Consider the following 25,676-nt stretch of genomic DNA (forward strand, 5'->3'; position numbering starts at 1 on the left):
CAACCTGGGAGGGAATGCAAGGGTCTTTTTTGCCCCTCCACTCACCCAATTTGCTTTCTCCAAGGCAACTTCAGGCACCTCATTACCGAAAAGATGACTCGGGGCCAAAACCAGGTTTCCATTTTGCCGAGAACCGATCACTGCCCAGTGGCCCCAGCTCAGAAGACCCTCCTCCCTCGCCCCTGGTACCAACTAAAACCATGTTCTCTTATGATTACAATTATGTAAAATGCACATTATATAAATATATACAGTCACCAAAGGAAAATAACACCAGAGAGAAATACACTAAATACTAAGCAAGGCAATACTACGATGGCTAAATTACGGGTGAATTTTTTTCCTTTTATCTATTTTTCAAAAACCGTTTAAAATATGGTTATATTTTCCCAGCGCATGGAGAAAAGCATGCACTTCAGAGTCAGTATCAGCCCACGGTCAGACTCTGCCTCTCCTTTAACCAGCTGGGTGATCTCAAGTAAATTACTTAACCTCTCTGTGCCTTATTTCCTCACTGGTACCATGGGAATCGAACCACCAACGCCTCCTGTCCTCCAATGCCGCAGAAAGTCACACACAGCATCTGACATACAGTTGGGGCTCAGTAAATGTCTATCCCCTTCCTCTTTTAATAAATTGAAAATGTAAAGTCAACTCAGCTTGCTTGCTGCCCCTTGGGGACAAAGCAAGACGCTTCACCCACACACTTCCAATTTCCTCCAAATCCTCCATCCTTCCACCTGTCTCCCCTTGCCCCCCACCCCCACCAGGGAGCCCCCAACACACAGACCAGGATGCTGGTTCCAGCTCTCCTGTGACTCACCTGGGGGGCTTGGAGCTGGGCTCTGGGATGAGAGAAGCCCCTCTCCAGCCTCCTCCCCCAAGACAGGCCCAGCCCAGCCCCTCAGGGGAGCAAACAGGCCTGGTGCAAGGACTTGGAGGACACACAGGGCAATCCCTGAGTTTGCACCTTCCTGGCAGCCACCCTTCAGGAACAGGTGCCAGGCTGCAAAGGCCACCTGCTACTGGGGAGGGCAAGGACCACACTCCCAACTGCAGAGGACAGGCAAAGGAGAAGCAAGATGGCGCTACCTCCTTCCTCAGCCAGGAAGGCCAGGCCAGCCTGGGGGCTGCACCTTGGGGGTCCGGGAGCCCAGCCCCGGGTATGGCAAGCCTCCTCCTTGCTCCCCTCAGGGTTCTCTACTGGGCCCAATTGTTTTTCTGATTCAGCAAGTATGCTTCAGCAGAATTCTAGGGGCCACAGTCTCTGGGCTGGGGCTCCAGCCTGGCGTTGGGCATCCTGGAGTCTGAACACAGGGACAGGCCTGAGCCTTCTGCCTGTCTGCTTTCCTGATCACAGATGGGGAGGGAAGAGTAATAATAGCAATAGTAGCAATAATAGCTACCCCTTGGTACTATGTGCCAGGCCTTGTGCCTAGCATTTAATCCTCATAGCAACCCCATATGGAGGCACTATTATTATTCCCCTTTTACAAATGAGGAAACTGAGGCTCACAAGGGTTAGGGATGCACATGAAGTCACAATACTAATAAGTGAGGGACTAGGGATTTGTGTCCTTAACCACTATTCTATGATGCCCAGCAAAGCTACTCAAGCAACTGCACTCCACTAGGCCATTTCCAGAAAGGGGTCCCTGAAAGGGGGAAACATGCACACCCAAGAAGCAGACTGTAATTCACCAAAGTGAGTGTTTTCTTCTTGCCACTTGACCCCCAGGAAGAGAAGAGACTCCACACCTCCACTGAGAGAAGACAGGTTAAAGAGATGCCATTCTGCAATTGTGGGGCAACTGGAAGAACATGTACAACGTGGCAATATGCACCCCCCCCCGGCTCTCTTGGGAATATTCAAGTGGGGAAGTCTAAGAACACAAGACCTTTGGCAAAGGCCAGGTACAAGTGAATACCTGAGGGCAGATTTACTAGTGTGGGCAAGGTGGAGAGGGGAAATATGGGGGCAGGGGCAAGGTCCAGGGCACATTCAAACCCTCAAAATTACAAGCCTTCTTTGCAAACCAGCAGTGATAGCAGCTCAAAATGGTGCACCCTTTCTTTTAAAACTAAAATATGTCTTTACTAGGAGGCTGGGCATTGGGAGGGCACCAGGCAAGGTCCCCACAGCATGGGCCACCAGCTCCCCCATTGCCAGCAGCAGGTCCCATAGAAGCTGGCGGAGCCCGGCAGGGTGGGGGCTTGGTGGGCCACTGGGGCAGACAGTCTCCAATCATGCTGAGCACAGCACATGGCTTCATTCAAGAACCCAGAGTGAAATGTACAGCTGGGTCTAGAGTTGATTCAGCCCTTAACTCATTCAGGATCACTGGCGGAGCCACCCGGGCTACAGGGAAGGGGGTGTAGCAACCTGGGAGAGGGGGTTAGGCCATCCTAGGGAAGGGGGTAGGTGGGGGCAGACCTCTGCTGATAAGCTTGATACATGCAAAGGAAATCATAATTCTTTTCAAAACCCCTTTAAAAGCCAAACAAGCGTTGAGAGTTTAGGGAGGGACAAGTGAGTGTGTGTTGGGTGGGGAGTAGCAGGGGGGTGGGGTGGGGGAGCTTGTTTTCTACCCACTGCCAAATTCTCATTTACTGTCAGCTCCAATCCGTTTGGAACTCACTGACTCAATTGCCTTTTCACGGGGAAAGGAGCCGGCACAATGCAGGGGACTTTTCAGCTCCACATTAGCACACAGGGCACTGGGCAATGTCCGGGAATAAACACACAGGTTCCTCCCAGAGGCCTCCGACCCCACTCCCGCCCCCATGCAGCCCAGCCAGCCCTGCTAGGGCCACAACTGCTCTCCCCTATTTTAATGCTCTGTTGCTTTTTTATTTAATGTAGTTTGGCCAGTGGAGAAGTGCATGCGTGTGTGTGTGTACATGGGCACACTTATATGTGTGTTGGGAGGGCTAGGGCTCTAACCCACAAGTAGAAGGGCCTGTGACAGTTATTTCTGGAGCTGTTCCAACTCTTCTTTTTGCTCAAAGAAAGGATGGGGAGAGATGGCAAGAAGATATCCAAATTAGGTTCCCAGGAAAAAGGGACTGGGGGGCGGGGGCTCATTTATACTAATTCTGGAAAGTGTTGATATGGAGAGATCAGCGTTTGGTCAGGGAGTGTCCCTAAGAACTGGCAGGCAGTCACAAAATTCTTCAATACTCATTATGAAAATAGTATCAACAATAATAATATAAATTATTGTAACAGGGGTCCCCATCTTTTGAGGGTTTGCTATGTGCCCAGAACAATACTAAGTGCTTCCACTCATTAGCTAATGACCACGAGGAGGTAGATAATGCTTACTGTTAGCCCATTTCCGGAGGGTCAGAGAGTTAAGACCCCTGCCCAAGGTCACAAAGACACTGAGTGGGAGAAGGATTTAAAGCTGTCCTGCCTGACTCTATTCCCGCCACATGGCCCTGCCCTGGGAGAGAGGAGACCCGCAGCGGAATCCAAGGGGAGGAGGCCCCAGCACCCCAGAGGCCTGGGCTCTAGGTGGGGAGCCCTCACTGACATGTCGGGTGCATCCCTGCTGCCCATGCCCCCACCTCCACACTGTCCCCTGGGGGCTCCTCCCTTTAGCTCAGGCTCTGAGGGAAGCACCCCTCTTGCTCCCCTGCTGTGCAACAGAACTTTGTGTGATGATGGAATTGCTCCCCATCTGTGCTGCCCAGTACAGCAGCCACTAGTGGTGATGGAAATGCGGCTAGTTCACTGAAGAACTGAATGTTTCATTTGATTTCATTTGAACTTCCACACAGGCTAGTGGCTACTGTCCTGGGCCTCACCAAGCAGAGTCCCTGCACCTGCCTACCTACGCCTTTCCCTTCCAGCCCGAGAGCTATTTTGGAAATGAACTAAAAGCATCAGAAGAGAGAAGAATGGCCCCCACCTCAGCCACCAAGCACCTCCTTGTGCAGCCATGGCCTTTCAGAAATCACGGGTCCACTTCTAGCTTACCTACCTCTTTATCTTCCTTCCTTCCCTCCCTCCATTCCTTTTCCCTTCTTTTCTTTCTTTTTCTATCTTTTTTTCCTCTTTCCTTCCTTCCTATCTTTCTTTTCTTCCTTCTTCCCTCCCTTCCTTCCTTCCTTCCTTTCTTAGGAAAAAAGCATCAGTTTAATTAGATAAATCCTCTGAACACGTGGCCTGGAGTTCGTCATGGAAATTAACCTGCTCCCAGATCTCAGATAGTGAAACAAGAACCCGGGTGTTTTGGCTAAGTGCAGTGAAATGGGAGAGGCCGGTGGGGTTTCATCCACCTCGTCTTCCATAAGTACCCCTCACCCCTCCAGTGCCCCCGCTTCCCAGCTCCCATGCCCTTGCCTCCTTAGGTCACTGCCTCCAGGCCCCCTCTGCTTCTTCTCCTGGCCCTTCCTGCCCACCTCCAACCTGGCCTGGGGGGTGCCCCCTGGAGCAGGATGACCTAAGGGCAGGGGGAAACCTCGGCCCCACCCACGGCAGGCCCGGCTCCCCCAGCCCAGCCCTGTCCCTGAGCACCTAGCCTCCGCAGTTCCTCCGGGCCCTCCAAGGTCCCACCTCAGGCTTGGCCCAAGGTTGGCCTGTCAATCCTCTCATCCCGCAGGCCCTACTGTGTGCTGCTCACCGGGCTAAACGAATTCCGTGAAATAATGCCCAAAGTCAAACCTCAGCAAATGCTCGCTGCGATTGCTGTCCTCTCACTTAATTCTTACAAGGCAGGAATTCCAACCCCATTTTACATACGTGGAAACTAAGGATTAGAGGAATTAATTTGCCTAGCTGAGAGAAACCCAGCTCACACTAGGCTCAGCCTGACTCCACAAGCATGCTCTGAACCGTCCGCCAGCCGCGCCGTCTCCGGCATAACACAGCCCGCACACGCAGGCCTCTGGGGACTTCCAGCACTCAGCTTTAACAGCATCACTTCCCAGGGTCCACCCCACCCCAAACCCCTTGGTTCCTTTCCTCTACAGCTCCTATGACGACTCCCCACAATCTTGAGCTCCAGGAATATCCAATCTGGCCACAACAGAGAAGAGAAACCAATGGCCCCTGCACATGGTGGGGTCTGACTCCAAATGTGGGCACAGTCTTGCTTCTCATCCCCTTCTGACTCATCACCAGAAATACCAGGAGGACCCCGTCGCAGCCCAAAAAAGTGAAACACAAAATCCAGAATTTCCACCCAAGACTTAGGCACCACACACCTGCTGGAGGCTCTCCCACTCTCACATCCGAGCCACTGCTGGGGGGCAGCACGTGTGTCTTGCTGAGCACATTCACCCCACATGGGTCTGGAATACACACAGGTGCCAGGCCTGTTCTAAACACCTCACCCATCTAGGTTCATCGAATCCTCACCTGCCCCATCAGGTAGGTGCTGTTATCCCCATTTTACAGGTAAGAAAACCGAGGCACAGGCTGGGTAGGTAAGTGATGTAAGGACACAACTGACCCCCAGCTAATCGGCTCCAGAATGCATAAGTACAATATATATATATATATACAGCTCCTCAACGAATCCCTGGCTCAGAACAGCTAAGCATGCCCCACATCCTGACTGGGATCCCCCACACTGCCTGAAAGGTGACCCACCCCTGCAAACTCAGTCCCAAGCTCCCAATGCTGAGAACCAAACCAGAGCCTGATACAAAAATGCAACCCCAGCACCACACACCACACCCAGGCCCATGGTTTTCTGGAATGGAATCCATAGGGGTCCCCTTTGACACTGATGCCATAGTGTATATAAAACTGGCTCATCTGACACTGGGGGCACCCTGCACTTGACAATGTGATCATGATAAAGTCTTCATTATGCTTAATTATTTCAAAGGACTTTCACAGGTTACAAGCCCAGCCAACCATCAGGGCAACTCTGTGAGGGCAGGAAGATCAGAGGCAGTAAGTATAAGAAGGAAAACTGGGGCCCAGACAGGTCACACAACCTGCCCAAGGCCAAACAATGATTTCCTGCGGAGCTAGAACTGCAGTGGGGTCTCCTGATGCCTACATCCCAACTTCAGTGGAGCTCTGGACCACCCATGTCACACCGTCCCCTTATCCCAGACCAAGGATGCTGGGGCCGGGTCCACGGTCCCCCCAAAGATCATATTTCCCTGAAATTCCCAAAGGAGCCTTGGGGACTAGTGGGCCCGGAAATGGCCCTCACAGAGCAAGCTGCACAGCTGAGCTCCCCAGGGGCGCAGGGGGTGGGCAGAGCTGGAGACGCTGGCACAGCCCCTGTGGGTGCTCTGCCAGCAATTAGTGCTGGGGAAAGGTGCCAGCCTGGCAGAGCTAATTCCCCCCCTCCTCATTTACACACACACACACACACACACACACACGCACATGCTTACCCACCCTGAGACCAGCAGCAGAGAGGCAGCGCGGCTCCTTTCGGTAAATCCCGTCAGCGAGGCACACACAGGGCATGCAATTTGGTCATTACTGCTTTTAAACAGAGAAGCAGCATCCACCCTCCATTAACCGGTCCTGCTCTCCCTCTGGGCTTCACACCAGCTCAGCCACCAGCCTTCATCTCTAACTCCCACGCACCCCCTTTTGCATGCTCCCCAGAAGTTGCTTTCCAAAAGCAACATAGTTTAAAAAACACACACACAAAACTTGACTACAGTAAGTCAAACCTGACTTGTGCGTCCCTGCCCACCTCCCCAGGGAAAACAAACCATGGTTCAGACATGACTTTGACCTAGCCCCTTCCTCAAGCACCCTAGGAACTCCGGAGAATGCCAGCCCGATGGGGGTGCTGCCTTTGGCCTGGAGAGGGGAAGCTACCTGAGCAGGTGTGCTTCTTCAGAGGGGAATCTGAGTGCTGGCCCCAGTCCACCTGCAGGCCCCTTGTCACGGTTTGACATGGCTCTGCTGTCCCAGCACTGAGGCAGCAGGGCTGGGAGTGGCTGTGAGAACCGATTGTGCCTCCTCACTCCCTCCTCCCTCCACAGTCCTGGAGAACCGGAGAGAAGCCCACCTGAGCAGGAGACCCCAGAGAGTCCTTAGCTGGGTTTATAATCTGTGAAACCCCTCAAAGTATAAGCAGTACTGATGCTTTGGAGGCTTTTTATTAAGTGGATTCTTAAAGAGGGCACATGAACTCAAAGTGGGGAGAAACAGAGACCCCCATGGGCTCAGCAGCACCTCATCCCCAAGTGGCTGGGCTCCAATTGCCCCTCCTGCAAGTGGCCCCAAGCAGCTGCCTCCCCAGCTCCCAGCCTCCTCCTTGACTTCCTTGCCTTGAAGCTGGTCACTGGGAGCATGGACCCTGGGAGTTGTGCCATGCCCCTGGGCCAGTGCCCACATGCCCTCCTGCTAGGCTGCCAGGGCTGCCCACAGACCCAGCAGAGGACAGGCACAGCGGCGGGGCCCACCAGCAACGGGGAGAGAGGATGCCAGCGGCTGCTGTCTTGGGAAACCTCGCAGATCCTCTAAGCCACCTAGTGTCCGGAGCTGAGCTTTGGCCGCTGCTCTGTCCCTCCAGCTTCCTGGAGCCGACAATGCAGCGGAGCTGGAGTGATCAGCCGGAGTGATCCGGTCAAGCCCCCATCCCCACCCCAACTCCCAGCCCGGGGCCTTCTTCAGGAACCCAGTGCCTGGCGTCAGGAGCTAAGCTGGCTGCAGAGATGGTGCCCAGGAGAGAGCAAAGGCCCTGTGGCCCCTGCCCTCCACCCCAACACAAGACAGGTGACCCAGGGCAGATGTTCCTGTCACCCCTGCTCCTTGCCGCAGCAAGTCACTCTCTCCTGGAGATACCCAGTGTCGTCTCAGACACCCGTCTGGTCTGGGCTGTTCTGGGATCCCCCCACATCCTCCACACCTCCCTGCAGAGCCTCCCAGACTCTGGGGCTGCCACTCCCCCGGGGCCACTGGGCCCCCTCCTCCCACCCATTCCTCTGCTCTCTTTTCTCTGTGTCCTTAAGACTCCTCTCACCTTGAGAAGTGTTAGGATTACCCAGCATTTACACTCAATGCTCTTCTTTATTCCTTAAGACTTATTAAGAATGATAATGAGTTCCGAAGGAGCCGTCTCTCTCTCCCCATCTCTCTCTCTCTCTCTCTCTCTCTCTCTCTCTCCATTCTTCTCTCTCTCTCTCCCCGCCCCCTCCTTTGCTCTCTTTCTCTACACGTCTTTTCCACCAAAGACACACAGGACAAATCCAGAGCAAAAGGGAAAAAAAATTCCAACAACATGCAAGGGCACTTGAAGATTTATATTCAATAAATCCCGCTCTCTTCTTCCCTCTGCCTAGTTGTTCTCTATTATTCAGGTTTTTTTTTTTAAACTCCCCCTTCCCTTCCACTGTCTAGGCCACCCCTTACTCTGCTGGACTTTGAACAAGGGGAGCGACAGAAGGGCCCTGCTGGCCTGCACAGCCTTGTTAACGTGCAGCTCTTAAACGGTTGATTAATTTTTGCAGAATTTACGACAGGCTGTAGCTTCCCCCTCGACATGGTGGCCTCAAAACCACAGCAACTTAACTTGGTGAACTTGAAGGGGGTGGAAAAAGGGGGTGCCTCCCGCCCCAGTGGCATCCTGGGGCTGGAACCATGGGCAGCCTGGCGATGGACAGAAGACACATAGATGCCAAAGGCCAGGCAGGAGACTGAACAGTGGCACTCACATGGGCCATCATCACCAGGCAGCCAGAAGCCACAGCTAACTTTTGGCTATTTGGGACTTTTTAGTTCCAAAATAAGGAAGCCATCAGCAAGTGGACAGAGAAGAAAGGAACCTTTGGAGCTGGCAAGGATGCCCAAGTTCATGCCCACCAAACCACACCAGGCATCCCGGCAGAGGGACCGGCCTTATCGGTTTGCCGGGCTGCCCTTCAGAGAAGGGGAAGAAGAGATCCTAATGAAATTACAGTTTTTAAAATGTCTATAAATTAAATCTCTCTCTCTCTCTCTCTCTCTCTCTCTCTCTCTCTCTCTCTCTCTCTGAATCTCCCCCTGAGCGCCCTCCTCTACAAGGCTTGTTTGCCTCTCCTCAGTTCCCTCAGCTCATGTCTGTTTTTCTGATATAGACATCAAGAGGTTACGGGCTCAATTACAACTCCGCTGGAGTCTCAGCATCAGACTTGCCTGGCCGTCTCTTCTCTTTAGAAACCAGATACCAAATAAATCTCTCTTCTGCTTTATAATTTCATTTTTAATGCCAAAAGCCTAACGATTCATTCAGTTGACTCACAGCCTTTTTTTTAACTTACTTCAAATGGGGGGAAATATCCTTTACAATTGTGTCCGAGTATAACTATAATATAAATGCACCTCTCTTCGTTGCATTCCCCTTTCTTAAGGTCGTACACAAAACCTTGGCTATCCATGAAACTTCAAGAAGGGGGGAACAGTATACATGTGTTTAATTAATGCATGTCTGGGGGGTAGTGCAAAGGAGCATCTGGAGAATATCGGTTCGACATGTAGTATATTTTTAAAGTTAAGGGGTGACATCATAACGCTTCTTATTAGCAAAAGGCCCACTTGAAAAGAGTGGAACATAAATAGTGATTTTTAGAAAGGAAAACATTGCTTCTATGGTCCGTGATACTGTCACTAGATACATAAAGGGAGATATGTTCTCTACATAATTTTGTATTATCAAAAGCCCCCTTCTCTTCCAAAAAAGTTTTAAAAATCCAAGTCATCACCAATCGTCATAGCTGATTCTTGAGAAGCAGAAACCAGCTTTGTGTTTTAGGTCTAAGGGGAGAAAATAAAAATAAAACCTCCGCTATAATTCTGTAAATATTAACCAGACACGATCCCAAAAGGTACTTTTCCAGGAAAAAGCACTTGAGACAAAGACCGGAGAAAGCTAAAGCTCAAGGTGAATCAAAAAGAAAAACTTTGTCTTTCCAATTAACTAGACTGGGAAAAAGAAGGGGGGCACACACATTACTATCAAGTCATTAATTCTTTCCTGTAAACAGTTTAATTAAATTCTGCTAAATACAGGAGAAATACTCATTTTGGAGTGCTCCCCCCCCATCTCAAAAGCAAATTCCTTCAGGTTACTCCCCCCATGCCAATACTACCCCTGCTGCACAATCTTCAAATGGATTTCCAACCCAGGCGTGGACTGCCCTGCTCACGGCTGCAAGAATGACAGCCTCATATGTCTGAAAGCTGACTCTTCAGCTTTTAAAAGAAATGGGGGAAAATAAGCTGTTGACTTCTTGGTTAAAGTATTTTCTTGTTCTACCTCATGTTCTTATGTCACTGGGCTAAAAGAAAGAGAGAGAGAGAGAAGAGAGAAGAGAGAGAGATGACTTTCCTTGAATGATCTGTTTAACCTAAGCCAGAGGAAAAAAAAGAAAGTCATTAATTACTTATGTGAGCTATTGCTTCAGAAAGACAATAAACCTGCCCGGTCGCCATGGATATGACATATTTGCTCTGAAAACAACACAATAATTAGCAAAGGGGAAAGATACAAGGGGAATATGTATGCAAACTCCTGAGTTTAAAGCCACAGTGCTCTTTTCTATCCTCAGCCTGTTCTGTTTGCAATCCAAATCAAATTTTTAAAATATAGCAAAAGGGGAAATAATAAGAATGGCTCCTCTCACCTCTGAGCTGAGAAGCAACAGCCACTCCACCCCCTTCCAAAATAAAATAATATAAAAGAGAACCAGGATGGCAGAAAGGGGGGGAAAAAAGTCAAGTATTGCCTCTGTTTTATTTCCTATAGCAGGGGTGGAGTCTGAGATTTGTTTTTTTCTTCTTCTTTTTTAAAGTGTGCTCTTATTTAGCTTTGGACTTTCTGTCCAGATATAAATTTATTTATGAAGGCCAAATGGCTTGTGTGTGGCTCACCCCTCCTCAAAGTAAATGTTAATGGGAAGGGTTGGCAGTGGGGGTGGGGGGTTCCAGTTGAAAAAGCAAAACAGTATACTCAGAAAGCATCAGCCCCAGAGAGGGACAGCTACTTCCCCCCACCTCCAAGAAAATGGAACCTGGGCCTTACTTTAATATTAAAAATGCATTAAATGGTTTTACCTACAACTTAGTCCCAGAAGATCATTAGGAAATGCAATCGCTTTGTATCCTATCTGTCAGCCTGATAAATATCTGAGTTCACAGTAGATTTGCAATTTTTCAGAGTGTCACAACCCAAGATAATTTTTTTTTCAGCTTTACCTTCTTAATTCACTACATCCACCCCCTCAAACTCACAAGTCTACAGAAAAATACCCAAGGAGAGGAAGAGAAAAGGGGAAAAAAGTTATGTGCTCTTACACACCCAACAGAAGTTACTGATATTCCTCTAAAAAGTAAGAAAACTGGAACTGTAAAATATTTGGGTGCATTAAAAAAAAATTAAAACAGTCCATTAAGTTTTAGTGAAAACTTTCCCCTCTTCCCAGAGGCTAATTTTCTGAAAACAGATGGTCAGGATCTAAAAGAGAAGCAAATATACCTCAACCCCCACAGGCAGAGAAATCTAACTTTGAACTTCTTTTAAATTAAAAAAAAGGGGGGGGGAGCAAGATAAACTATTAGTAAGTATGAAAAATTAGCTGAGCTACAAGTTTTGTTTTTCTTATTTAAAAAATTCTTTAAACACAAGGGGAACAGATATAAAGGAGAGGTTCACATTTGACTGACTTCCTATTTTTTTAACAATAGTTTTTTTTTTTTTTAGATTGGACTCTTTGATCTTGAAAGAATTTTGCTCTTATATGATGGGGAAGAAGGGGGTGGTGGTGAAATGATCTGTTTTAAATGATGATGCAATTTAGGGATCAAAGCCTTTGCTTCCTTCTAGCCATAATAAGCTGTACTTGCCACAAAGCGTGAGTCTCCGGGCTCTTCTCCTTCGTAAGAAGGAAATATAATGCACTGAGACTCAGAGAAAAGACGCGAAGTCTCTGCAAGGTGCAAAGTCTAAAACACAAAACCAAAAGAGAGAGAGAGAGAGAGAGAGAGAGAGAGAGAGAGAGAGAGAGAGAGGGGCACTGCCCCTTTAAACGTTTTAGTGCATATGGAGTTTGATTTCTGAAAGAGATCAGTTTAACATCTCCATAGAAACCAGCAACAGATTATCATCAACAGAATAAATAACTAGTCTAATAAATTAAACAGAAGGCATAAGATCGCTGGAAACCTGATTACTGAAGTTCAACAATATTCCCCATAAACTCTCGTTAAGCGCCTCTAAGGTGGCTAACACGATGGGGAGGGGGAGGTCAATCTCTCCAGTTCGCTGGATTCCGAGGAAGGAGAAGGTGGTCGCTGTAGGGAAGGGAAAAGTTCACACTCCGCCCAGAAAAGGGTCTGAGAGCTCGAGTGAGGGGCAAACCAGAAAACCGAAGTTTGGGAAGTGGGAAAGCGGCTGGGCGTCAGGGCAAGCAGCGCGAGTCGTCAGAGATGGCGCGGGATACGACGCCGCCCGGGACGCACCTCCTGGCCGCCACCAGGGCGCAAACCCGGAGCTTTGCGCTCGGGCGCCGAACGGCCCAGCGCCCCCTCTGGGCACGTGGAGCGCAGCCCGGGCGCAGCCCCCGGGGACCAACTACCCCCCTCACCACGCCCGGCGCAGCTGCTCCTGCTCAGCCCGGACAGCTCCCTTTAGAACCGCGACGTGTGCGTGTGCGTGTGCGTGTGTGTGTGTGTGCGCGCGCGCACCGTGGGGTGGGCTGGTGTGGGGGGGGTCCCGCACCAGTGTACCCGGTGACCTGTTTCCCAGTGCCCTCGTGCGCTCTCATTGCACGCTTCTACCAGCTTAGAGGCGTCCTAAATTTACCAACTTTGTTCGGCGACTACCCTGGCCTTTTCCCCTCGCCGCCCCCATCTCCTTGAGTGTGCCGAGTCTTGGCGGGACAACCACACACTCAGAGGATCGTGCCCCCGTACTCCGCAGGGGCAGCGACGCATAAACCCAGTCGCCCCTTGATCCAGCCGGGTTTAGGGGAGCTTCAGGCTCGTTGGAGGGGTGTTTTCGCTGCTTCCCTGGTGGACAAATCACACACACCCACAACCGCACCCGCACCCTTTCCAGGGTGACTGGAAGGAGGTCCTCGCCGCACCCAGAGCCCGCTTCCCAAGCTGAGACTGGGTCAGCAGTAACTTGTGTGTAGGGAGAAGCAGCCCCCTGTCTCCCTCGGCACTCCTCTCCTCCCCCAATTCCGGACCCGGGTCGGGGATGACTTGTTAGAAGAATCTGCGCCCACCCCTAGAGAAAAATCTATTATTATTATCTTAATCTACGCCCCCAAAGTGTCCCTCCCGCCGTGATTGACGGCGCATACACCTGTTCCCCTCGTCGAGGAGCTTCCAACGCTGGGGACAGACATTCACCCAAATGCTCCGCAGCGGCCCAGCACCCGCTCGTCGCCTGCGCCGGGGCAGCCCCTGCCCACCACCCCAGCGCGCCCCTGCTCGCACCTTGGCACCCCAGTGGCAGCCCCCTGCCCTCTCAGGCCCAGCTCCCCGGCCCGCCCGCTCCTGGCCGCGCTGGCTTCGGAAAGAGAGAAAGAACAGAAAGCAAAACTTCCTGGCGGCCGACGGCCATCAGCTGCACATTCTGCAAATGCCACCGAGTAAAAATAAACCGGCCGCCGCTCCGCCTGGCCGGCTCACCCCGGGCGCACGACCCGGCCCCCTACCCCGGGAGCTCCCCGACCGTCCGTCAGGCCGGATCCCCCATTCCCGCGCGTCCCCGGGAGCCCCGCTCCCCGACACTCCTCTACCAGCTACCACGCGCTCCTCTGCCCTGAAGCGCGACCCCAAGTGACCGAGTAGCCTGTGCCTCCCCCCTTCGGTGTCCCCCGACGCCCCCACAAGCCACCCTTCTCTCTGTCCTCCTCCTGGTGCCTATTTCGGCCGTTCGCTCCTGGATTCTGCGCTCCCCTTCCCCAGCTGCTGAGCGCCGAGGTCAGCCTCATCCCACTCCCGGGGCACAGACCCCGCCAGACCCTCTCTCACCGCGGCCGAGACCCTTGGGAGCGCACCGCTCCACCCGCCTGCCCGCCCGCCCGCCAGCCCAGCGTCCCACATCCCCGGGAGCAACTTCTTTCCCAGCGCAAACAACCGCGGCAACTCCCCCGAACTTTTCCTGGGACACGAGCGGGCTCCTGCCGACAGCCGCATGGCCCTGAGCCGATGCCCCAGCTCCCGGTGTCCAGCACTGCCAGCCCTGCACCAGCAGAGGCTGGGGTGGGGGTCGAGGGCTGTGAGGAGCGCCACTTGCCGCGTCGGAGCAGCGCGCTTGAGACAAACTTCCCAGGCACAAATGAAAAAGGGGGTACCGCTCCCCCCAGCCAAGCAACCTCTTGCCTTCGTTTTCCCACCCAGAGGCACCCCTTGGCACCCAGCGCCCAAGTGAACACTGCCTACCTCTGCCGGTAGAACCTACACTCTGGTAAACGGGCGCAAGAGTCGGCTGGAGGGGTTCCCCACCCACTGGAGGGGTTCCCCACCCACCCCTTCCCTTGGGCAAAGTCTTGCAAAGTCACCCCAGGCGCCCCTCACCCTGGCCTCCTTCTCTGCTCTGTAAAGCGCACGAACCCCTGTAGCTGAGGGTGGGGGGTACGTAGGAGAAGGAATGATTACCCGGTATTGGCGGGCACCTGCCCCCCCCACCTCCGCCAGGAGCCCGCAGCGCGGGGGGCACCCCCACCCTATTTGCAAAGTCCTGCACTCGCGCCTGGCACCTCCCCCTCTTCTCCTCTACCCCGCCGCCCCCTCAGCTGGAGTAAGTGACCCCCAGGAGCAGCGGCCCTCCCCTCCCCCGGAGCCGCGCGCTGGGCATTCCGGTGGCCGCGGCGGGCGACGCGCCGCCCCGCGCCCGGGTGCCAGCCCTCCGTGTCCCCTGCCTCCCGCACTGCCGGAGTTGGGTGGCAGCCGCTGCGCGCAGGCTGGCTGGCTGGCTGGCTGGCTCGCTCGCTTACTCGCTCGCTCGCCCGCTCCCCGCTGCAAGCAGCAGCCCCGGGGGTGGGGGGACTGCACCGGGACAGGGGGCGAGGCGGGGAAGCACCCCGGGAGGCCAGCGGAGCTGAGGGGCGTGAGGGGGCCGCGGCTGAGGGAGCGCCGAGTCTCTTACCTGCACTTGGGGCGGCTTTGGGTGACTTTCCAAGTCCGGGGGAAAAATGTGTGTGTGTTTGGGATGGAGCGCCGCGGGCGCGCATGCGCTGCCCAAAGTTGCCGGATCCCGGATTTTTCGCTCCCAGTCTCCGCTCTCGCCCGCTGTGATTATGGAATTCTCCGCGGCCGAGCGGGCGAGTGGGTGGCATGCAAAACGCGGGCCGGATCGCGGGGCCGGGCTCCGCTCCACCCTCACACCCCCAGACCTTCCCCTCCCGGCTTCTTCCCACCCACTTCCCCGGCCGAACTCGGCTTGCGCGCGGCTAGACGCGGCCTGCGGAGGAGCATCTGAGCGCGCGGCGCCCTTTTGCAGCTGGAGCAGCTTTCTACATTCCTCAGCTGAGCGGGGCTCAGGCTGGGGGACAAGAGAGAAGGGGCAGGAGTGGGTTACATTTCACCTGTTCTGAACCCCGAGAGCCTATATGCTTCCCACTTTTCCACTGATGAACTGAACTAGCTCTTTTCTGCAAGTTAGAATTGTCGAATCCCAAGGAACGTGATGTTCTCAGTTTGATATCTGCTTTGCACTTACTCTTTGCAAGGGAGATTTTCATTCAACCCATTGTGCAAGAAATAAATCCTTAAGTGAGCAAGACAGGCTATGAAGAATGAACCTGGGGGAGGGGGTGGGGGTGCAGATAATGAACGTTAAAACAAATGAATAAAATTATTTCAGAGAAAGGATCCATGAAGAAAATAAAACAAGGCAATGGAATAGTATCTTGGGAGAGTTAATTTCCCCCCTCCAGGGGTGATAGAGGAGGGCCTCCTTGAGCAGACCTTCAAATTCCACCCGAGAAATGGCCCTTTTCTCCTTTTCCCATGTGACCCACTTCCCAGGTGGTATGAGGTGGCCTCAGGGGGCTGAGCCTCGAAGTCAGCAGCAGCCTTCAAACTAGTGGCTCTGGACCTGCCTTTCTCTGCCAGGCCACCCCCATACTAGGACTGAGCTAGTCACTGTACCTGTTTTCCCTTCTGAACAAGGACAGGATGGAAGAGCAACGTCAGACCTTCAAGAAATGGGGAAACACTCAGATGGTGAGATAAGTGAGAAATTGGTCACAATAGTAAACTAAATAGCTAAACATTCATGGAATAAATGGATAAAAATGCGAAGTATGACCTACAATTTTGAGAAGTGTTCAACCGAATGCATTAAGCTAGGAGGAAATGCCACAGACTGGTAAACATTTTTGCAGGCTGATAGACTTTAGGGCCTTATCTGCAAGGTTTCAGCAAAGCCTCTCAGGACTGAAAGTGACCACAAGTCCCCTATGGTAATTGCCCAAGACAGACATCTGCTGGGATGCATTCCATGCCCTGCCTTAAGCTGGAAATTAATTAATAAATAGATAAAGACTGGGAACTCTATGGTCCTCTGACCCCAAGGTGGCCAAGATTTGCCCTGTTCCCTGATAAAGCCTCTAGATTTTGGGGGAGAAGGTGCAACCATCCCATGCCCCTTAGATGCTCGACTGGTTGGGAAGGAACCAACTCAAAACGAGTTTATCTTCTTACTACCTGGAATGGGTGTGGGAATCAGTTCAAGATTTGTCTGCATAGGAAGGCCAGATTTGGGGATGAGACACATCTTCCAGGTTCACTAAGTTTTCTCACCTCTGTGTCCCCATAATTAGCAGGAAACCTCACACATCAATAATTTATTGTCCCCATGTACCACTGACACATTTCTCTCCATAACCACCCCTACCCTCAAAGGCATCCTTGGTTCCCAGTAGTTGTCTACTGGCCTGCCACCCGTAAGACCCTTGTGCCTGGTGACTAAGCAGAATGCACAGCCCCAAAGATCTCAAGCCCAGTCCTGCTATTACTGACAAAGGAGAAACTGAGGCACAGTGAGTGGTAATGACAGAAGTGGCGAGATAGGTCTTCTAACTTTTGACTGGGGGCTCATTCCACTCTGAGTGGAATAAAGAACTGGTAAACAGCATGGGCTTTGGGGTAAGACCCCCACCACTCCTCAGCTGGGTAACCTTGAGGAAGGCATTTGACCTCTCTGTACCTCAATCTCCTCAACAGTAAAATGGGGACAATAGTAGTACTGCCGCCTGGGCTTGTTGCAGGCTAAAATGAGTTAATGCAGAAAAAGTGCCTGGGCCAAGATAGTGATCGATAAATGCCAGTAATTGTCATTGCTCCTTGGGACATCCAGTGCTCCCTCGACTTCTCATTCCTTCCTGTCCTCTCTCCCTTCCTTCTTCGCCTCTGTCCTTTTCTTCCTCCAGCAACAGTCCTGCACTCACTCATTCATTTAGCAAGTGTTTGCCGAGCTTGGGAGCCAAAAATGAATGAGGAGCTGGCATAGGAGTTAGTCTCTCCCTTCCCCCCTTTCCTCCCTTCCCCCCTCAGACCCCGACAGTCACATCTCACCCACCAAACTGTTATTAAAACATTTATTCTTCCCTCCATTTTCTCAGATGCTTCACAGTTCTCCCATCCCCAAGGAGTCTTTCTACCTCCTCAGAAGAAAGCTCATCTGGGGAGGGGGAAGCTGGAGACAGTGGTAAGGCTGGGAGGAGAGAGGAAGGCAGTGGATGATGTGGAAAGAGAAGGCTTCTCTTCCTTTCTACCCCAAACTCAAAAACAAAAAATAATGAAAACAAAGCAAGGTGCCAGGAGAGAACACCACACCCAAAAAGTAACCTCTGGTCTCTTAAGCCTCCCAGTGTCTTGCTCCCCATCTCTACTCCCTTGCAGGGAAAATCAAATGCTCTTTTCCTCAATTGCTTTATTTTAGCATTTCCTGAACTTTCCCTAAAATAAAACAAATTTTTCCCCAAGGACTGCCAGATCTGGCCCCCACCCGCCCCTGGACCTCACCTCCCTCCACCTTCCCCTGCGTTACATTGCTCCTGACACACTAACTTTTTGCTGTCCTGGAAAACACCAAGCTTGGTGCTACCTCAGGGCCTTTGCACTTGTTGCCTCTGCTTAGAATGCCCTTTTTGTGGCTGCTTCCTTGATATCATTCAAGTCTCTGCTCATGTGACACCTCCTCAGAGACGCTTTCTCCCTAAAGTAGCTCCCAGCCTCTCTATCACTTTACCTAGTTTGAGTGTCTGCAATGATTTGGCTTCTTCATTCACTCCCACTTTTCCCATCCAGCTACCCCTGCTAGAAGGGGAGCCCTGTGGAGGTGGGGACTTTGTTCTGGATCCCTTCATTCTCTCATCACCTCAAACAGTGCCTGGCACACAGTAGGCCTTCACTCTCTGTGAGTTAGGCACTGGATCAAAATGAGCCACATGGTCTGCCTTTGGGGGTTCTGTGATGTAGGAGAAAGCAGCTAGGACAAAGTGTGGGGGAGGGAGGAGGAGCTGGCACAAGCCAGGAGTTGCCACGCTGACACGGTGGCTTTGATGAGTTTTCTACTCTCTGGCATATGGCCTGGGGTCGACACTGGGGATATAGATGGCTCTGATGATCTATGCCCCCAACAGAGGAGGCTGCATAGGCGGGAGGGGAGGCGGGCAGTTGAGGACCCTATTGAGGTCACCTATTTATCCCCCCTGTCTCCAAGTGGCACATGATTGGGAGGTTTTCCCATGTCCATCTCCAAGGAAGAGCCCTCTGCCCTCCTCACTAGACTCTGAGCTCATCCTGAGGGTAGGGTCTGTGCTTTGATGGCAGAAGCCAAGAAGCCAAGCACAGTGCCCGGCACCCAGCAGGATCTCAGTGATTAATTGTTGAACAAATAAATTGAAGTCTGTCTCAGTTTGTGTAATTGGGAAAGCCTTGAAAGTAATCACAGCACACTTCCTGGTCACAGTTTTTTGGTTTCTGGCCTTCTGCAGTGACGGAAAGCAACACCTAGTCATACGTCAATTGAAGTTATTTACTGAGTGGTCATTAGGTGCCAGGCATGGTGCTAAGCATTCGTATTATCTTCTTAGACCCTCACAACTGTGTGAGGTGGTTACTATTGTGAATATACCCATTATACAGATGAGAAACCAAGGCACAGAGAATAATCCCTGAGACTGAGCTGGATGATCTGACTCCAGAGCCCGTGCTTTTCACCGCCTGGACCAACTACTTGGGCAGGGAGGTGATAAAAGCCTGACTGCCCCACTTAGCGCAGTGCAGCACACGTTTTTAGGTTCACTCTCAGCTCAGGAAAAGATGGAATTTGAATGTGAGTGCATTGTGGGAGGAGGCGGGAAGAAGGACAAGTTGGCCCTTTAACTGTAAATCTTATTTCAATTTAGCAAAAGATAAAGGGAACCACAGGAATCGAGGACTGAGCACCAGATTTTGTACACAGTAAGTGCTCAATAAACATTGCTAAAATGTCACTATTTTTTTAATGAAAAAAATTACAGACTGTGTTTGTTTCCCTTTTTTCCTAAGCTGCTCCCGGTTGTGAAGTTCTCCTTGGGCAAGGTCTGTGTTTTTCAGGTACACTGGACCTAGCAAGGTGCTAGCATCACAATAGGAGCTTACTAGATGCTTAGTGACTAAATAATTAAACAAATGGTGATTACTGGGCAGGCTGTAATTTTTAAAAAAAGGGTGAGTGCATTTCTTTTATTTACGAACGTCTCCTTCGGGAGTCCTGGGAAGGAAGAAGGGGAGAGGGGCTTCTTCCCAAAAGCTAAGCTTGGTTCCCTAATCCCATCCAATGAACTTGACAAGTCCTTCCACCCTGAAATTCCCTCCTTCGTTTTGCAAAGCACATGATTATTTGTTTCTGACTATATACATAATACGTGTCTAGTATAGAAAATTCAGAAAATACAGATACACAGGAAGAAGAAAATTTACATCATCTGTATTCCCACCACCGAGGAATAATCACTGTTGATGTGTGTTGGTGTATTTCCTGCCAGTCTAGGTTTTTTGTTGGTTTGTTTTGTGTTTTATAAAATCAGAATCACACTGAACATACTGGTTGTTTTTTTTTTTAGCCTGCCATGTATACATAGCAGGAACATTCTTTCACATCATTAAATATACTTCTACACCATGATTTTTAATGCCTGTATTGTGGAGTTTGATCATAATTTACTTAACCAGCCCCTCACCATTGGAAATTTTGAATATAGAACTCATTTCCAATTCTCTTCATTATTATAAATAACTCTAATGAATACCCTTGTCCATAAATAATCACACATTCTTTAAAGTGGAATTGTTGACTCTAAGAGTATGTATATGTTTCAAAGCTTTTGATTCCCATTGCCAAAATGCCCCCTCCCCAGAAGGCTGTGTGAATTTGCCCTTCCACTGGCAGGGTACAAGTAAGCCCATCTCCTCCAACCTTTGGTATTCACTTTCTCTCTCTCTCTCTCTCTCTCTCTCTCTCTCTCTCTCTCTCTCTCTCTCTCTCTCTCTCTCTCTCTCTCTCTCTGCCTCTTTTTTAACCCCTGTTAATTTAATGGGTGAAGGAGTCTGTGATTCTAGTAATGAATCCTTATTAGAACTGTGCTGGCCACAAGCAGGGGCTGTTTCAAGGTTTGAGCGGCCTCGGTCATATCCACAAGCTCAGGCAAAGATAAGGGCAGAACCCGGAGCGGAGAGCATAGCCCTTTCTCAGGTTCTTGGGGGCTTCCAGAATGTCTACCTGAGCCCAGGCTTCTTGGGCATCTGCTCAGCTCTTGGGGCTGGAGGCATGGGGTCTATCTCAGTCTTTCAGCCTCAACAGAGATGAGCTCCTGCTTCCTCCTACCTCTCCGCCCACAACTTCTAGAAACCTCTCTCGACAGAGAAGCCTTGGGGATTTCTATGCCATAAATACTACCTGTTTTTCAAGCTCAGGACCCACACACTTTGTACCTGCTTTCATTTTTCTCTGCCTGAGCTCCAATCAAGAGATAGGCTGTTTTGCTCTCTGGCTCAACCTTTTCCTTTTCTGGTTTGTTTTAATTAATGTACTTTTTTGGTATTTATGTGTAGCTCTGCCTGGTAACAAGAAGAATTGCAGGTGACTAATTTTTTCCTTTTAGGAAATGTTCCCTAGTTCCAGGGTCTCCAATCTCTTTGGTCCTTTCCAGCTTTAATATCCTTTGAACCATCTAACTTAAAAAAAAATAGTTTGAAATTTCAAAAATAAAAAAAAGACTTAATTGGCATTCAATGCTAACAGTTCAGAAAACACAGAGAAATACAAATATAAACATAATGTAGAAAAATTAAAAGAGAAAACTATAATCCAATCTGAGAGCCATGCATTGGGTGTGAATTGAACTTAAAATATTTAAAGCGTGAATTTAAATGAAACCCACCAGGTATATCTTCTTTGGGCACATTTGAGACCTGGGCCGTTCGAGGATATGTGTAGATGAGATAGGTCAAGTGGTGAGGTGTGTGTCTGATTTTATCTGTAAGAGAGTGTGTGTGTGTGTGTGCATGCATGCATGTGCGTGCGAGTGTGCATGCACACGCAGGTGTGGGACTATGTGTCCCTCTAAGGGAGGGTTTAGGTCTATGTAGGTATGGCTGTGTTCTGTTCACACACTGGAAAATTGTGCTCATGCTGTCAGCAGACGCCTGAATACAGTGTACAGGTGAGGGGCAGGACTGGCTGCTGACATCACCTCTTACCCACAGATGCACCGCGCCACCTAACCCCTCCCAGGCCTGTCAAGGAGGGTGGCGCCAGTGCCCTGCTGAGGAGGGGAAAGCCAGTGATGAAGAAGCCAAAGGGACCCCCTGTCCTCGGAGCAAAAGCCACACTCCTGTGGCCTGTGTTTCCTGCCACAGCCTCGTGGGCCCCTGTCTCAGGCCTGCCCCTTCCTCCTTCCTCCCCACGTCGCCCAGATCTGAAATCAGCACAGCCCTCTGAGGACAGCAGCAAAATGGAGTAGTTCTGGCTGTGCTGCCTCTGTCCCTGGAGGCAATCCTGCCTGAGGTTGGCGTGGCAAGGCTACGGGCCAAAGGAGCCTGCTGCGAGGCTCCGGAAGTGGCCGTGCTGCCTCCGACTGGCACCTGTGCAGGGCCGGCCCCCTCCTGAGGCTCTGTGTCTCACAGAGGGTGGGGCTGGCCGGCCAGGCAAGAAAGAGCTGTTTTGCTGATGAGGTGCCCTCGTGTCACAGGGCCAGGAGTGCTGGGTAGCTGACTGTGGGTGGGGGAGGGCTGCCCCCTGTGCCAGCCTGGCCCGGATGTGCACGCTGGCCCTGCCCACCTCTCCAGCCTTTCCTCTCAACACCCTCCGGCGCGCGTTGACACACCCTCTTCTCCAGTCACAGGTTGCTGCTTAGAGCTCCAATGTACCCTGCTGCGTCTCACCTCCAGACCTTTGTCCAGGCTGTCCCCTCTGCCCTGGAGGCCTTTTCTCGCCTTCTTTACTTGTCCTCCTTCCACTCACCCATTAAGACCAAAGCAGGTACCACCTCCTCCAGGGAGTCTTCCCTGATGTCCCCTTGCCCCAAACTGGGTTAGCTGTTTCTATTTGGGCTCCCATAGCCCCCTTGTTTCCTCTGTCACAGCACTCATTACACTGTATTATAATGATCTTCTCCCAGCAGACTATGTGTGTATGTGGTTTTTAAATCTGTGTCTAAATAATCAGTGTATTGAATTTCAGGATTGGGGCAGATGGTTTCAAATCCCAGCTCTGCCTATTTACTAACAGCTTGACCATGGCAATTTCCTGACGTCCCTCAGCCTCAGTGTCCACATCTGTAAAATGGTAACAAAATCAGTATCTGCCTGGCAGCGTCAGAAAAATTGAGATAATTCACGGAAAGCACTAACCTGGATTGACACATAGTAAGTGTTGTTATCATTGTTCCTAGCATCTAGCAGAAAGCTTAGAAAATGCCAGGTGAGTGAGCAGCATCTCTGTGCGATGCGCACACATGTGTAGATGTGCGCCACCAGGGCATGGTGGTGCGGGGGGAGAACCGGCATACATGAGGAGGCGGGCCCTCTAGGGATGTGTGTGTCCACTCTGAAGGGTAATGGGCCAGTTATTTATGGTCATGGCTTAAGGAAAAAAAAAAGACAAACCAGTGTTCAGTAATGACAAAGTAATTACTTTTTTATTATTTTTTCAATAGGATTCAGAGGGAGTGTGGGCCTTGGCTATAGCCAGAACATTTGAGAATGTCCTGATGCTTTGAGCTACCCTGTTCCAGCTGCCTGACCAGGGGAAGGGCTGGGGGTGGCTGAGTGGTGCTCCTAAACATGGAAGCGGGCAGGGGAGAGGGGCTCCCCGGACTGCAAAACTCCGGTGGTGGAGTTCTCCCACACTATGAGTTCTATGTGGCTGAGCTGTCCACATAGAAGCAGTCAGTCCCAGAGCCTCGAATATTTAATAGAGAACATTTCTGGGTAGGAAATGGAGGCCCAGAGAAAGAAAGCCACTTACTTACTTGTGGCTGTGCAATAAGTTAGCGGCAGAGTGGGAGCAGAGCCCAGGTCCTCTCACCCCAGGCCAGTGCCCTTGGCCACCACGGGACTCATTTGAAAATGAGGGTCTCTCTGGACCTAGAGCTCTACCTCAAATTTCTACACGGAAAGGTTCTGAATTACTAAAAAGTGATTTTTTTCCCCCCTAAGGTCATTCAGGAAATCACTGGAGACATAATTTCAAGGCACCAGGACCCCAGATGTTTACTAAGCTACACTGTGATTGACATTGTCAATCTAGGGACAACTGATGGCCAATGAGGGGACCAAATCAACTGTAGCCTCTTGTTGGTTCTGACACATCCATATATTCAGCAAACATCTGGTGAGTGCCCCCGTGTGCCAGGCACCTTGCTAGAACCTGAGGGTCTGGGAATATTGAGAAGCACAAAACAAAATATCAGGAACAGCCTGTGAAGCAAATTCATTGGCATGGGAGGATTCTCAAAGACACCTAGTGATAAGTGCATGTAGGTGAGGGTTACCTGACAGGAGTGCCAGGTCCAGCTCTGTAAGTGCTCAGTGGGGTGTCTTGGTTATGTCCTTTCCATTCCTTCTTTGCTAGAGTTTCTTGCATTATCAGTTGAGAGGGTTGGAGTGGCTCAGAGGACAGGCAGACACCGTACAGAGAAGATTCCCTGGACGGGTAGCCTTTTGGGTTGGGACACCATCAAGCTCCAACAGGGAAGAGGACAGGAGGTCCTTTAGTTTGTACTAAGAAGATGAGGACCAGAAGATTCTGGAAGAATAAGGAAGGAGAAATGAAGTGGGGAGTCTTCCTCAGCCCATCCCACCCTTTGGACCTTTAAACCACTGCTCCACTTTCCTTAACCTGCCTGTGGGTTGCCTAGACCTGGGTGGGTGACCGATTCCAGGTAACTGACAAGGCCCCTGTCCCTTTGTTCTCCCTTCCCCACCTCCCAGTCCCTGCCTCCCCACAGCTGCGATAACCCACACGTAGCACTCTGCCCTCTGGAATTTATTTTAAGGTCTTGGCTTGTTTATTTATTTTATTTAGAGATTTCTCGGTGCTTTGTGGGGAGGAAAATTCGAATGGGGTGATTATGAAATACTATTTCACCTCGCTGTTCATTCACAACAAACAAAGAGAAATGATTGGTGATTAAAAATGCATTCTCTCTGCTTGTTTTCTTTTGTTTTACCATTATGGAAATATTATAAATACTGAATACTAATCTGGACCTGTGGGGACCTCACAGACCTTCCAGAAACCAAGGCTGCTGCTCTTCCCTGGGCAACCTCATTCTGTCCCCCTGGGCCCCAAACCATGCCTCAAACCCTCCCAAGAGGGTCCCAGGCCAGGAGGCCCTGGAGTCCTCACTGGACAGGGCTAGACGTCTCCCCACTTCCTTGTCCTGGTTCCCTGCTTCTGCAGAACTAGGGGAGGAGAGCAGAGCTGTGAATATCAAGAGTGTTTGATTAGCCAAAAGTCACAGAGAGTTTTACTCCCAGAGCCAGGCTGCCTAAGCCCCAACCCTTGCTCCACCATTTCCTGGCTGTGTGACCTCGGGCACATCGCTTTACCTCTCTGACCTTCCATTTCACCCTCTGTAAAATGGGGGTGGAAAAGGTGCCTACCCACAGGTTTGCTTTGAGGATTAAGTGGGATCATTGCAGGGCCTGGCAAAGGGAGGTGCTCCACGGACGCTGGCTCCTATATGGGTTAGTACCCCCTCTCCCTCTTCCTCCTCCTGGTCTCAGTTTCTCCCTCTGGAAGGTCACAGAGCTGCACTGGTTGCCCTCTGAGCCCTGCCCTCTGCTCCCGCAGCTCCTGTGGGCAAAGGCTTCTGCCTCCAACATGGGGTGTGAGGGCATGTCCTCCCACCTTGACCCTCGGAGTCCTTGGCTCCTTCCTGGTAGTTCAGCCTGTGCCTGCTCGGGGGGGGCCTCCTGCTCAGAGCCTGCTTTCCATGGCTTCTTCCTGAGCCATAAACCTGGCACTCCCCCATTCACTTCCATCACAAACAAATAAATAAGAGCCAAAGGGCCCGATCTAATTCCAGAGTCTTACACCAAGTTCAGATAAACACGAGTCCTCAGCGTCCCCGTTCTTTTATCTTGCACTTTATTTAACCAAATTAACTGCTCTCCATGTCCCCTGCGTGTGAGTGTCTCTCTCTGTCATATAAAATACAATCACGCTTGCTTGCTACATGTTTCAGATACTTTATCATTA

General features: G+C 51.0%; 1 protein-coding gene across 2 annotated transcripts in view; it reads right to left on the bottom strand.

The window, feature by feature from the left end:
• Nucleotides 1–15,612, bottom strand: part of CASZ1 (castor zinc finger 1) — a 144,222-nt gene extending 128,610 nt beyond the window's left edge. For both annotated transcript variants that reach the window (XM_073233178.1, XM_073233181.1), the window contains exon 1: nt 15,066–15,612. The gene's annotated coding sequence lies outside the window, so the exon portion shown is untranslated. The remainder of the gene's footprint in view (nt 1–15,065) is intronic.
• Nucleotides 15,613–25,676: the final 10,064 nt, after the last annotated feature.

Source organism: Manis javanica, chromosome 4, assembly GCF_040802235.1.
Source record: "Manis javanica isolate MJ-LG chromosome 4, MJ_LKY, whole genome shotgun sequence".
Classification (NCBI taxonomy): Eukaryota; Metazoa; Chordata; class Mammalia; order Pholidota; family Manidae; genus Manis; species Manis javanica.